General features: G+C 44.6%; 1 protein-coding gene across 3 annotated transcripts in view; it reads left to right on the top strand.

Annotated features, from left to right (window-relative positions):
* LOC119465260 (solute carrier family 26 member 6) overlaps positions 1-12,909 on the top strand; it is a 255,292-nt gene that overhangs the window by 128,916 nt on the left and 113,467 nt on the right. For 2 of the 3 annotated variants that reach the window (XM_049655888.1, XM_037726061.2), the window contains one exon: positions 1,515-1,561. The exons of the other annotated variant lie outside the window; for it this stretch is intronic. The gene's annotated coding sequence lies outside the window, so the exon portion shown is untranslated. The remainder of the gene's footprint in view (positions 1-1,514; positions 1,562-12,909) is intronic. 3 annotated transcript variants of the gene reach the window in all.

The following is a 12,909-nucleotide window of genomic DNA, read 5'->3' as shown; positions in this document are numbered from 1 at the left end:
TTCACTTCGTGGAACTGGCTACATTTTGCAGTGGGCGCTAAATAACACCGACGGATTCCCGTCGGTCTCATCTCGTGCGCCATCGAGGTCGACGCTCCTCATAAAGCCAGCGTTGTGGGACGCCTGGTAGCTGCCAGGCGTCCGACAACGTGCTGAGTTACAGTGCGTGCTGGGTTCTCCCAGCATGTGACACTTTCGTATATGTAGAAAACCATCTGAGGAGCCCAAGAACTACGCGCTAATCTTTGCTATCAATGTCAGTGCTTGGCCTATTGGACGAAACTACCAATTTTTCAATTTTTTGTTTAAGTACCACAGTTGAATGCGGGAGGGACATCTTCGAGTATTGGGACAGAGCAACTGCCTCCTCATGTTTCTCTTTTTTGTGTCGTACTAGACGACCATCTAGTACAGTACGTCGGTCTGGATCAAATTAGTATAAATATAAGGAAAAGCTGAGGGCAAGTATAAGCCCCTGCATCTAGCTTTGCACCCTTGATTAAAGGTTTATGTAATTCCTTCCAAGTTAAGCTTCAATATGACTAAACGCAATGAGTGCACTGAAAGGCTTGGAAGGGATCGCACAGGCTATTAAAGCCTATGCACGTTGTGTCCCTTGTATATACGTGAGTAACAGCTCCATATGTTACCATCCATAAAGCGTGGAAAAGCGGAGATGAACCTGTTCTGAAAACTTGCTAATTCTAATTTAATTCGATTCGTTCGCTCCGATGGGAAATCTAATTGAAAATGTAAGTGTTACATGTGAGAAATCTTGTAACGACTCATTCTTCACCTTATGCGCTCGTAAAATTGAAAGAAAAAGAACAAGGAAGGAAACGCTAAACAATTAAAAAAGTACTATTTTACAGCCATAGAAAATTTTGCACAAAGTAAAGAAGTATTTATTCAGCTCTGCGAAAACAAATGAAATCTGATAATTTAGGTCATTCTGGGAACATAATTAAAATTATTATTTCTTGAACTCACAAAACTGCTGCAATAAGCATCCCTTTATATATTAGTAAATGTATATTTAGGTGATGATTGCAACTCTCGTCGATGCTGCCTGGTGATGTTATTTCACCTTTGCACATATACAGGGTTGTATATCTTGTCCTCTCAAGCAGTCTTGCTCTATCATCACTAAGTGAGCAACAACCCTACTATTTATTTCGCGGTGCCTTTTTTCTAATATTGAAATATATAAAGGAAAATTATACCACACATTCTCCTCAACGAATTACCTCATGAATAATCTGGACATAGTTGCCTAACTTTCCTACAACACTGGGTACGTTGACATTATGGACACCCTGTAGTACATTCAGATGTACCGTCAATATTTGGGTTATGTTTACCCTAAATTACGTTCCGTTCTTGTTTTCATTCGCGCTTGTGTTGAACATATCTTGCTTTTCGTCTCGTACTCTTCTTCTGTGGCGTCATTACCCGAAAACTGTACCCCAAAATAACATATCATGCTTCATGTCGTGATTCTGTCTTCTGTGCAGTGACCAAGGCGACGTCGACAACGGCCCAGACATCTGCCTTCTTCCTGGTAAGATGCACGAAACTGTGTTTTGTGATATAGTGTTAAGAAAAAAAAAGATTTTTTTAGGCAAATGAAAGTTTCAGTCTCTTGAATGTTCGTGCAAGTGGAATACCTGTCTGTGGCCATTGCTTGTACACAACAAGTACTTTGTCGTCTTCTCCCCTTTCTAACGTCGATTGCACATCAGAGGCCTTGGCATAAAGGCTTCCTACTAGCAGCGAATTGTCATGCCACTTTTCGGATATGCAGGACGCAGTTGTAACTTTTATGAACGAGTGGCTGTATTGAGCGGAGCAGGCTATCATTTCTTCTTTGGCTTGGCTGTTTAGCCTAGACGATAATCTCGTTTTATTTCATAAGAAAGAAATTTCAGCCCACGTTCTGCTCTCATGCAGCCAAGTGGAATACAAGAAAATGAACACCTTTCTTTTAGTGTTCAACGCACTTTATGCATGCATAATAAATGCGCGCTTCCTCTAATGAATCTGATAAGCGCGCACACAATGTACTCGCCTTGTGCAACAGTTAATTGTCTTCTTCTCGGTAAAAGAAAAGGAATTAAGCCTTGTGGTTTGCCGAACAAAATGCGCCAGTGCGACGTTCTGGCAATGCTTCTAGATGACGTCCCACGAGATAACTAGAGGTAATGGGTGCCTGACCCTTTCACATACGCGTATAGAGCGCTAGCGGGTGTTGCAGCAATACGAGAAAGAGCCGACATATCTCGACGTCGACGCTGCGAACGGTTGTTTGTTGTTCGAACGTGGTGCGAATTCAAAGCAAAATTTTGCGCACCGAAAGCATTTCTCCAGTTCTGCAGTCGCTTTCCACGCACGCAGTCATCATTCACCACTGAGCTTCACGCTACCGACCTGCGATCTTTGCGATCTACTTGGCTTATCGAGCCGCCCCGCAGTGCAGTGTCTAAGAGTTCGCTAGCCTCAAGATTAAGCGTTATAAAGTAGTTTTGTTCTCACTCCACGCGTGTGCGAATTCTGTGGCATAGCGATAATCATGGTTCCCAAGTGCTGGCAACTGATTTATTGCTGTATTTACGAAAAAAACTTGAATCAGAAGAACAGGATGACTCCTTTTTGGACGTCCGACTTGGTAAACCACAGGAAATGAGTAGCCTAACTTAGTCCACCGGTGCATGGGAAAAGCTTGCAAACTTGCGTCAAAACCTGTTATTGCTATAGAGAGAAGGTTTAGAAAAAAATATATGAATGCGCTTCTGCCCGCCACTGTAGACCAAAGTTTCCGTTGTCGGGAAGTCCCTTTTTATTTCAAATCAATCCTTCATTGCTCTTTCTCGCCATGTCAGTGCCTTCACAGGCACACGACGTATATGACTTTCCAGAATTAATGAACAAAGCGCGAGGATCTCAGGCAATCGTCAGAATTCTTTGTCTTTTAAGCCTACTATGCTCGAAAGTTACCTCTCGAGCAATACCTTATACGCGCAGCTGTGAAGGTACATGGCGCCTGGTACATTATCCCTGGAAAATTTAATACTATTCCTGTTTCGTGCTGAGCATTCACCTTTATTCTGGCACTTTCGTAAATTCGTTTTAGAGCACTCCTGCACGGGTCCGGAGGTGGTGTTAGACATCGACAGAACTAACTACTAAAATCAATATATAAAACAATCGAGTTAATGAAGCCTGGTCCACGCTCTTTCAATCGCCTATTCTTGGTTATAATTTCCAAGCTGTTTCGCACAACCTTAGTAGCACTTGTTTGTAAATTACCTGTGTCATTCGTCCTTTGTGCTTGTTGTGCCATGTTGTTTGCCATGTTGTTTACCATGTTTAGTAGCACCACCGCCCCACTTCGAAATTCTATATTTTGTTATTTACTAGATGACAAGATATCACAATACTTACAGCGGGCTAGCAATCAGCATATCCTCCGGCACATTCATCTAACACCGCATGCAAACATATCATCCATTCGTGATTATGTTTTAAAGCTGTAATCATTGCTGTAGGTAGACGAGGTATAAATGGCGGCAAAATAATAATGAAAGCTTCCTAACACTCTGCAAATACTATACGTGCAAATCGACTCGGCACACAAGATTGCCTTAGCAGTCCTAGTGCATTGAAAGTTAACTACATACAGCTGGACACGTGTAGTAATTACGGAAAAATTATTGCTGTTCCGGCTGCCTTATTCGGTGCCTCCGCTCAACTGAAGCACACGCTATATCGAATGAGTTAATGGGGACACAGCGGGTGTCAGGCCCAAGCATAAGCATGTATGTATGCACTCAGAGGTGCTCAAAGCTTCAAAACAGAGCATTAACCAAATCAGCTCTGCGCAGATCCGCAAGGATCAGGAACTTTTCGAGCTTCCTGCACTTCGAGTGCTCGGTTAATATTGCGTCGTCCGACGGTCTATTTTTACTCTGATTGCTTTAGCTTCAAGATCGCTAACCTGATTTGACGGTTACACTCGCTTACAAGTGAAGGTCATTTTTTTCTTTGCAATTATGATAATTCTGTTACAAGGAAGTCAATTAACTAATTCGTAAACGTCTTGGTACAATGATGTCCACGGTAATCTTTTCATGGCCTTTGTCTGGCGCTTTCAGCTGAGTCGTGCACGTATAATTGAAGCAGAAGTATTTTCCTCTGTGAGTTGTCTGCTCTGTTTAGAAGAACATCGTGTGTTAGACTACTTATTATACAAAAAAGCCACATAAATAAGCCCATACTTTCTGTCAATTCTGCCACACGGATGGGAACACAGCTGAATTTTCATTGACTGCGGATTGTGAAAGTTGTCGTATTCTGGATGTATCTTACAAGTTCGTGGCAGTTTCTCGAAGCGAATATTCTTTACTTCAACGCTGAACATAGAGAAGTCACCGTGCTTGCATTGCTGATTGTCATTCGCTGCTCATCTGCGAATCACAGTAGTAGTAGTAGTAAAACTTTATTATATTCAGAAACCGGACAAGCTCCTACCCCAGTCCTCAGAGGGGGTAGCGGGTTAAAGACGAAGTTTGTCCAGCAGGGTGGTGCCCCTATTCCAAGGCCCCACTATCACGGGCCAATCACAATCTCAATTTACGGTGCGAATCACTGTAAAATGAAAAACAAAGGAATTTTTTAGTGAATCTTGGAAACATTAGCCTGCTCTTTCAGGCCAGTGTTTCTCATAAAGGTCTATAATCGCCTTTGTGACGCGGGACACACAGTCAGCGTTAGTCTATCGACCAATACATCTCGTATAGCTGAATGCATGGGAGTCTTTGTTGTATATTCAGGGCGGGCATCAGCATGGTTCTTTCTAATGGGAGTAGTCTGAGAGAACAGACTAAATGGTTTAGGTGTTTCCGTACATTGCCCTAATGGCATCGTGGCAATCCTGTTTGCTTAATTTTAAATAGGAATCACTTTCTTATAGCGACATTTAGCTGAATAAGGTGCCGACATAAAAAAACACTTTTTGACATTACGTGAGCACATTTTAATAATGAGGATGTTTGAGACACGAGTAAAGCTACCGTAATTGCTTGGTCCTAAACCTGTCATCTTCGGACACACCGCAGCAATCGACAAATTTATTATACGAGGCGCACGAGGACTGCATCTATAGACGCGCTATCGACGAGCACGTTTTACTGAAATAACGATCAAAACGCCTTCCGACACACTTCTGTCCTCCTGTCCATACAAAGCGGCGTAATCCAATTCCAATAACGTGAAACCGGAAGCAAGAAGCGGAAGCGGATGTCGTACTCGCCTGATTCTTTGACTAACGTCAAGAGAATCTGACGTCAGTGTCATCGCTTCCGGCACAGTACGGCATCCCGGAGCCTCGAGTAACATAACAATTCACTTAACGTAACCCTGACAGTTTGCACTTGACAGTGTATTACAACGTCAAGACGGCGCGTTTTGGGGGGATGGTGTAATGGCGGCAGCCAGTTAGGTGTAGTTATCCATTGAGAAAGTGTTCGGGCATCTGCAGTTACGTGACCTGCATTGCCTCTGAGATTGCGTGCCTCTTTTTACCGCACTGGGTCTCGAATTTCCGCGCAGATTCATCTGGATGTATATCTACATGAATATCTGGATACCCGGATATCTTGACATCGATCTGGATGGATATCATCTGGTGGAGTTGCTAAACGTAGGCGAGGGTAGGCCCGGAGTCAATTGCGAAGAAAAACAGGAACTGAATTCACAAAGCTTTTCGTCCGTAAGTGCTATTTGCCAAATAGGCAAGTCACCTTTGCCAATGATATGCCCAGCATTAAAGTTCGCTGGCATGTGCTGTTACGAACAATTTACCTTACGAGGCTTTTGTGAATAAGAGCGCAGAAGCTCCACGCGCAGTGTGCACAGCACATACAAATCTTCAAAGTAAAAAATATAAGAAGGCGATAAGATCCGCCTGATAAAGCGATACTCGTGAAAAACATTTCGGTTTACTCTGTGAACTACGAGTTATAAAACAAAACGTGGCCCATATTAAAAAAAAAAAAAACAGGCATTGCGGGTAACAGCAATTATTAGCCAATATGGACGCTGGACATACTAGTGAAGGCAATTGATCGATAGCAAATAACACTTTAGAACGAGAAGCTTTGTAAATTTGGCCACAGTCTCTGAAGTGAGCCACCCACTAGACAAATGCATTGGCACAAAGGAGTTTGCGTAAGACTGTTGCATGGTGTCTAATAAGCTTCGAAACAACAAACATGTATAAAAAATAGACAACAATTTAAAACATTTCTATTCTTGTTGGTTTTCATTGTTGGTGTGTTCCTAGGCTTGTTGGTGTTGTAGGTGCGTTAAAAGAAATCTGCCACAGAGGTCCCTGAATACCTTTCCAGTTGTTCCGGGGCATCTTACTGCTAAAGGTTCGATAAAAACTCAAGGCCACGATCATCACTAGCCCTGGAAACACTGTGCTCCACTCGCGTTTAACAAACCCTGCTGGTGGCATTGTGCCGTCTGCTTCAGCCTGTTGAATAGGTCACGGTGCAACAACATATGATGAAATGGCAGAGTATATATTTCACACAAAGCAGAACAAGCTGTGAGCTGTTTTGGTGAGTGCAACGTGACAGCTGAGTTATCTCAATGTTGGCCAGTGAATTTGCCGCATCTGCTAGGCGACGAGTACACATCGACGAGGTGCGCGAAACCAGGACGGAAAAGTTTCCGCTTTGTCGTCATCACAGTCGTGTGTACGTAGTCATTAAGGAACTGGCCGTTTGATATCATCCTCGCGTGTCCACCTTGTTCCGTCCAAAAAAAAAATGAAAATATACGATGGAGCATTCTTCAGAGCACTTGCTGTTTTGGTACGTAGGTGTTATCGAAACTGCCTGGTTGGTTTTGTTACTTCATGCATTCGGGTGATAAGCGAACCCGTAAACAATCGCAGTTCGCTGGGAAAGGTCGTCAACGTGTCTGGCTGAAACGTGACGGGTCAGCGTACGATCGTACAAACAACCTCGAACGGGATACCACGCGTCTGTTTCCGACGCGGCCGGTCTGGGGAATAAAAATTATGGACTCGTCGACTGTTTGTTCTCGGAGGATGGCATGTTTTTCTGGGCCATTCTGCTAGTCTTGGCCAGCAGAACAGAACTTTATGTTCCCTGCTGCTCTGTGATACACGCGTGAGGAATGGGTTGTTTCACGTGACAGATTGGTTGACTCGTGTAAAAGCCAGGAGCAAAAAAAGAGATAGAGAGAGAAGCTAGACAGCGCCAAGGCCAGAGGCAGTAGGGAAGAAAAAAATCTCATCTGGAATAGCCAAGACATTGGTGTGTGCAGACTATTTTAATTTAGCTGCTCTGTTCTAACTGATTCGCCTTGTTGACACTGAGGCAGAAAATGCCTAGGCGTATACCTGGCTCTGTTTTACAACCAAAAGTGACCTAATAAATAAATAAATACCAATTGAACTAATAAACGCCTAACACCTATGAGGAACACATATGCCCAGCATGCTCCATAACCGTAGTCACATTACATGATATGGAATTTGTATAATAAGATATGTTCCCGTATGTGATCAACGTGGGGCTAAATTAATATTGCTAGCTCAGGGATGGCTCTGCAGGTATGCGTTCACGCCAGGCAGCCCACGGCTTTTCCGTTTAACAAACACGAGTCACGAATCGAATGGAATGAGTATCATGACTTTGTCATATCCCACAAGGTGGTATGTCGTGTAATGACAGCAAACATAAAAGTAGTACCGATGAGGCGGGCATACACACCCGTTTGCACATACGAATGGATAAATCAAGGAAATTCCGATAAATCAAAGAACTCATAAATATAACGGGCCGACCACATATATCGAGGCTTCATGCAGAAACTTGTTTGTTCATTACGAAGAACAAAGGTTCGTTTACTTGCACTACAGTGTCTCTCAGCATTCGAGGGTTATATACCGGGTGTTTCAGCGAACACTTTCAAAAATGTTTAAAGGTTACCTGTGGCAGATAGCATAGTTCATGAGGTGTTCTACTCGAAGAGGCGGACATTACTTGCCCTGCAAATTGAAATGCATAATCAACTAATAAACAAGAATTCGTCAATTAGGTTTTTAAATAATTCAGCTACGTTTATGCTTTAATGCATAAAACGACGTTTTGTTAGGAACGTAACTGGAACGTCAACGCATTGCTCCGCAAAGTTGGGGAATTAATACCCGAAACTAGTGTCATCCTGAGAATTCGTTCCAAGTGGATCGGCCTTGCGAACTCCACGGCTAGAATCTGCAAATTGTAATATGAGCCATGAGGTAATTAGTAAAAAACTTCAATAGTTAATTTTTTATTTAGTCGAATTATGCATTTCAATTTTTTTGTGCAGTAATGTCCGCCTCTTCGAGTAGAACAGCTCATGAGCTAGAGTTGTGCTATCTGCCACAGATAACGTTTAAACATTTTCGAAAGTGTTCGCTGAAACACCGTGTATAAGCCCGATGGCTGGTACTTCAATGCGGTGCACATGTAACATTCGTATATATCTATATAAATATACATACACAATCATATCCGCCGAGATATTTGCGGACGCAGCAGCAGACAGCAGCCACGCCAAACCTCGGGACAGTAGGCAACGAAGGCTTCGCTCAGAATAAAATAAATGCAGGACGTTATACCAGAATAAATGCCTGGTTGACTACGCTGTGCCAAGGGCTCTAAACGGGCACAAACTGTGAAAAGTAAGGGAGCGATTACATCGGTAGAAACTGTGCGCGCCAATGTGATGACATTGGATGAGAATAAAGTCTGTCACGCGTTCCTTATGGCTTCAGGAAAATAAAATTAGGGTGCAATGGTTTAATTGAAACACGGCCTGACGTGGACGGCGATCGGAGTGCAATAATTCTGCTTTCCCTGAGAGGATAATAGGCTGTTTGGTGATAGCTAGATTAAACCTTGTTGACATATACACATAGGAAGGAAGGAAGGAAGGAAGGAAGGAAGGAAGGAAGGAAAGACAGGCAGGTTAGCCAGTTCTTATACACCTAGCCTGTGCCTGTGAATGTCAGATGCTTCCTATTTTTTTTTCTTTTTACTCGGCAGTCCGTGATTTTACCTAATGTTGCAGGTGCTCGTGTTCTGATGCGGCCTCTAAATTTAAATAAAAAGAGCGTCTATCACCACTACGGTTCAAACCATTTCACATCAGTGCGAGAGAATGAAATAAACCTACTACAAAAATTAACTGCACAAAACTGCAGCCGGGGTTGCCCAAAACTGCCAAACACTGCAGGAAACAAAACAACAATACGAGACTACGGGACACGTGCGCAACATGGCTACAAGGTACTGCGAGAGAACAGACGCGCAGCACAGCTTCAAATCAAGGCCACACAGCTGGACTTAAACGTAACAAAACGACAGAGCAGAAAAACTTGTACTGCCTTTTTTTTTTGTTCAACCGGGCGCTTTTGTGTAACGATAGCTTGCTCACAAAATGCAGCGAACAAGTTTTATTTTAAAAACTCGGCGTTACAAGGAAGACAACAACACGAGAAAGGGAAATCCAAACACGGCGCTGTGTTTCTGTCGCCGTTTTTCGTGTCGCTTTGATCATCTGACGCAATGGTTCACGGTACGCAGCCATGCGATGCTCGCAGCCTTGTCAATGCTTCTTTATTGAATCATTCATTCATTGAAAGGTACTGATGCACCATTTCATTCTTGGCGACGTTTGTTCAAAGCAATGGCGAGTGCGCACTAACAATGGGACACCACGCTTCCGCCAGTGTCGGCGGCCATCCCCTCATGCACGTGAGCTCACCGGCGTGGTCCAGATTACACCGTCGCGTTTGCCTTGTGCTTCAGTTACCGCCCGGAAATGGGGCGACCGCGATGCCGCTGTGCTATTCCAGGAACGAAAGCGCCGCATGGAACGGCAGTCTAACCGGATGCTTGAAAACAAGCGTGGGAATAGAAATTGAGCCTCCTCTTGCACGCACGGTCGACCGGGCAGAGCTGTGCTTTCCGGGATGATTCTATCTTTGAGTCTTGCGTGTCCTTGGCCAGTGTAGCTTCGATGTATTCGCGCCCAATGCCCAAACTGAGGATATATGATTTATTTAGTTATTTAGTTATTTATTTCTTCGTGGTAAATGTTGCCCACAATAAAATATGTCGCCGGCTTCTCAACAACATTGAATTGTTAAAGTTAACGTTGTTATTTAGCTTTGTACTGTGCAGCTCATGAACAGGTATACAGTACTAATGCCTTATATATCTGGAATACTTCCTGCCTCGAAATATCAGCTGGGCTCTTTTCCCAGCTGAAAAGCATAACAGGACGATTATTTATTATCACACGTCGTCACTTTATGCCATGTGGTAGACCACATCTGAGTAAATATAGCACCACTGCTGCTTTTCAGGGAACTAACAGCGTGCTTTCACGATCCTTGCTACAAACTGGCCAAATCAGATAGCGGAAGACAACACAGGAAAATGCTGTGTTCATTTCAGTTTCGTTTCATTCAAGCGCATGGCACAGCGGTACAAAGTGTAGGGAAGTCGCGAGCAGCTTCATCTTAGAAGGACAGTTCTCGGTGCCTCACTCGCCTGCCCAGTCACGTGATCGAAGAAGCGCATACGCCCGAGGCGCGCCAATTTGACACGCGTTTCGAACGGGTGCCATTTCCTGAGGCGCTGATTCGGCATGCGCACGGCCGCCCGCCCTTCGTGTTCGGAACGATGTATTGTTGTCGGCGCGTATACACGCCGTGGGCGTACACGCTTCCGTGCGCTTATGCGGACGTGTCGGAACTAGAGCACTGGTGAAAGTGCACAGCGGGTGCACTCACTTCCGCACATCGAACACACCGCACTGCATTGACCATTAGAATTCAGCCTTTCCAGCAGAGTATTCGCACAGTGATTGCTCGTCTGCGTTGAGACCGTTGTTGCTCCTTATATAACGAAATGCAAAACTGGAACAGCAGCCGAACGTCGATCCCGCTTTCTCGTTAGCGTGCCAATTCAGATGTATGTCCGCACGACACCTCCATGCTTCAGTGTCAGCGCTGTCCTAGTGGTGGTCCGAAGACAGGCTGATAAAGATGCGGCAAAAACCGGCTTCCCTCTGACAGCAAGGGAAGGTAGCTACATTGAGCATGCGTCAATGTGGTGCAGTTGTCATGTAATGACAGAAAAGCCAGAAATTCATAAGTGAATGTTCTCCCCGTTGTGTTAAGCCGCGTTAAGAGCTACTAACGCTAGGTAAAACCTCACTCGCTCAAAGATATATCAGAACATTCAACTTAGTTGTTGTTAAGGTTTTGGTTCCATGATTTGACTTGCCCATTTCCTTCACCTGTAATGAAAGCAATAGCCTTGCAGCTTTCTGTTATTTTATTACTGGAAGCAGTCTAAGCTCCCATTTGGCAGTGGAGAAGTCAGGGGTGGTTGTCGCTAAAAAGCTCGTGTGCTAGAATTGGCCTTATGAACAATTCTGAAGGCCAAGGGCCAGTATGTCCTGGTTCTGAACATACTTTTAGTGAAGAAGGCCCGTCAATAGCAAACAAGCACTCACAAACAAGAAGATTCGCGTATTCGGCCCCGGTTTTACACTGTGAATACGCTCGTTTTCAACAGCGTTTTCATGACTGTGGTTATCGTGCCCTCGAGCTATATAGACTACAGGTCCACATCTTGTCGAAATGCAGCTCTACTGCTAAGAATAAAATTTGAAAATTTTGATCCGAAATATGACGATAACGCGACATACGCTATACTAACGTCAACATGAATGGACGTGATGAACATTTTGCAGCGTAGGGCCCTGTTCACAAAAAGCTTCCACGATTGAAATGTTTGTGAGAGCAAATTTCAGCGAAATCTTGATGTCAGACGTAATATTAACGAATACGGCCGTCCAGTGGCAAAGAACAGTTGCAAACAAAGAGCTTTGTGAATTCGGCCCATGAAGATCGGAAAGATACCCTCCTAACGGTGTCTGTCTGCGCTAGGCGGAAGGAAAAAGTCCTTGTCCCAGTAAATACATCCGACGGTCGAGCCGAAGAGAAAGCCCCGATGGCGCAGTGGCGATACAGAACGCGTCCCTGCACTCGCCGCTGCCTCGGGGCCAAAAAAGAAAGGAATCCCGACCTTCCGAGAGGTCTTTGTGTCTGTGTGCCAGGCGTCGTGGAACGCTGCCGGGTTCCCGGGTCAGTGGACCTCCCCTCGTTCCGACGCCCGGTCGAAATGTAAGGGACTCCGCTGCGGCCGCCGTGTATATACAAGTCGTGCGACGAGGTTTAGGTCAGCCATCGGTTTCCTGGACGCTGCTTCCCGTTACCGAGTTGGCATTTGTCGATGATCCCTTCCGTGACCGTGGCCTCCAGGGAGTAACACGAGAACAGCTGCTACGGCAGGACCTGCGACTGACACGCGTGCATATAAGGCAACGTGCGTTGAAAAAAGACGTGTCAGCCCTGCCAGTGTTGTTTTTGCTTAAAGGTAATTGTTGGACGGTTTATTCGGTGCATTTCGTATTGGCTGTTGTCTGAAGGCCTTGAATGGTGTCTGGCACTGTCTGGTTTTTATTTGTTATTAGGTCGTAGAATTCTGTAGTTGTAGGCAGTGCTGGAACTGACCGAAGGGTTGCTGCCATCGGAGCTATTGGCACTGCCTGCCAGCAGCCAGTTAGAGAGGGTTCTCTCTTTAAAGAAAAGCCAGAGGGGTGTCGAGAATTAGCTTTCGCTAACGAAATTCTCCGGGAACCGATGTTCACACCTAAAACGTAATACAGATTTTTTCTTTAAACGCGCCGATCCAACGCAGTTTAGATTTTTAGATTTCGTGTCTGCACGAAATTCGCTGTTGTGAGAGCTCT

The sequence above is a fragment of the Dermacentor silvarum genome, chromosome 9 (genome assembly GCF_013339745.2).
Source record: "Dermacentor silvarum isolate Dsil-2018 chromosome 9, BIME_Dsil_1.4, whole genome shotgun sequence".
NCBI classification, from domain to species: domain Eukaryota; kingdom Metazoa; phylum Arthropoda; class Arachnida; order Ixodida; family Ixodidae; genus Dermacentor; species Dermacentor silvarum.
The sequence above is the reverse complement of the archived record's forward strand: the minus strand, read 5'-3'. Positions and strand labels throughout refer to the sequence as shown.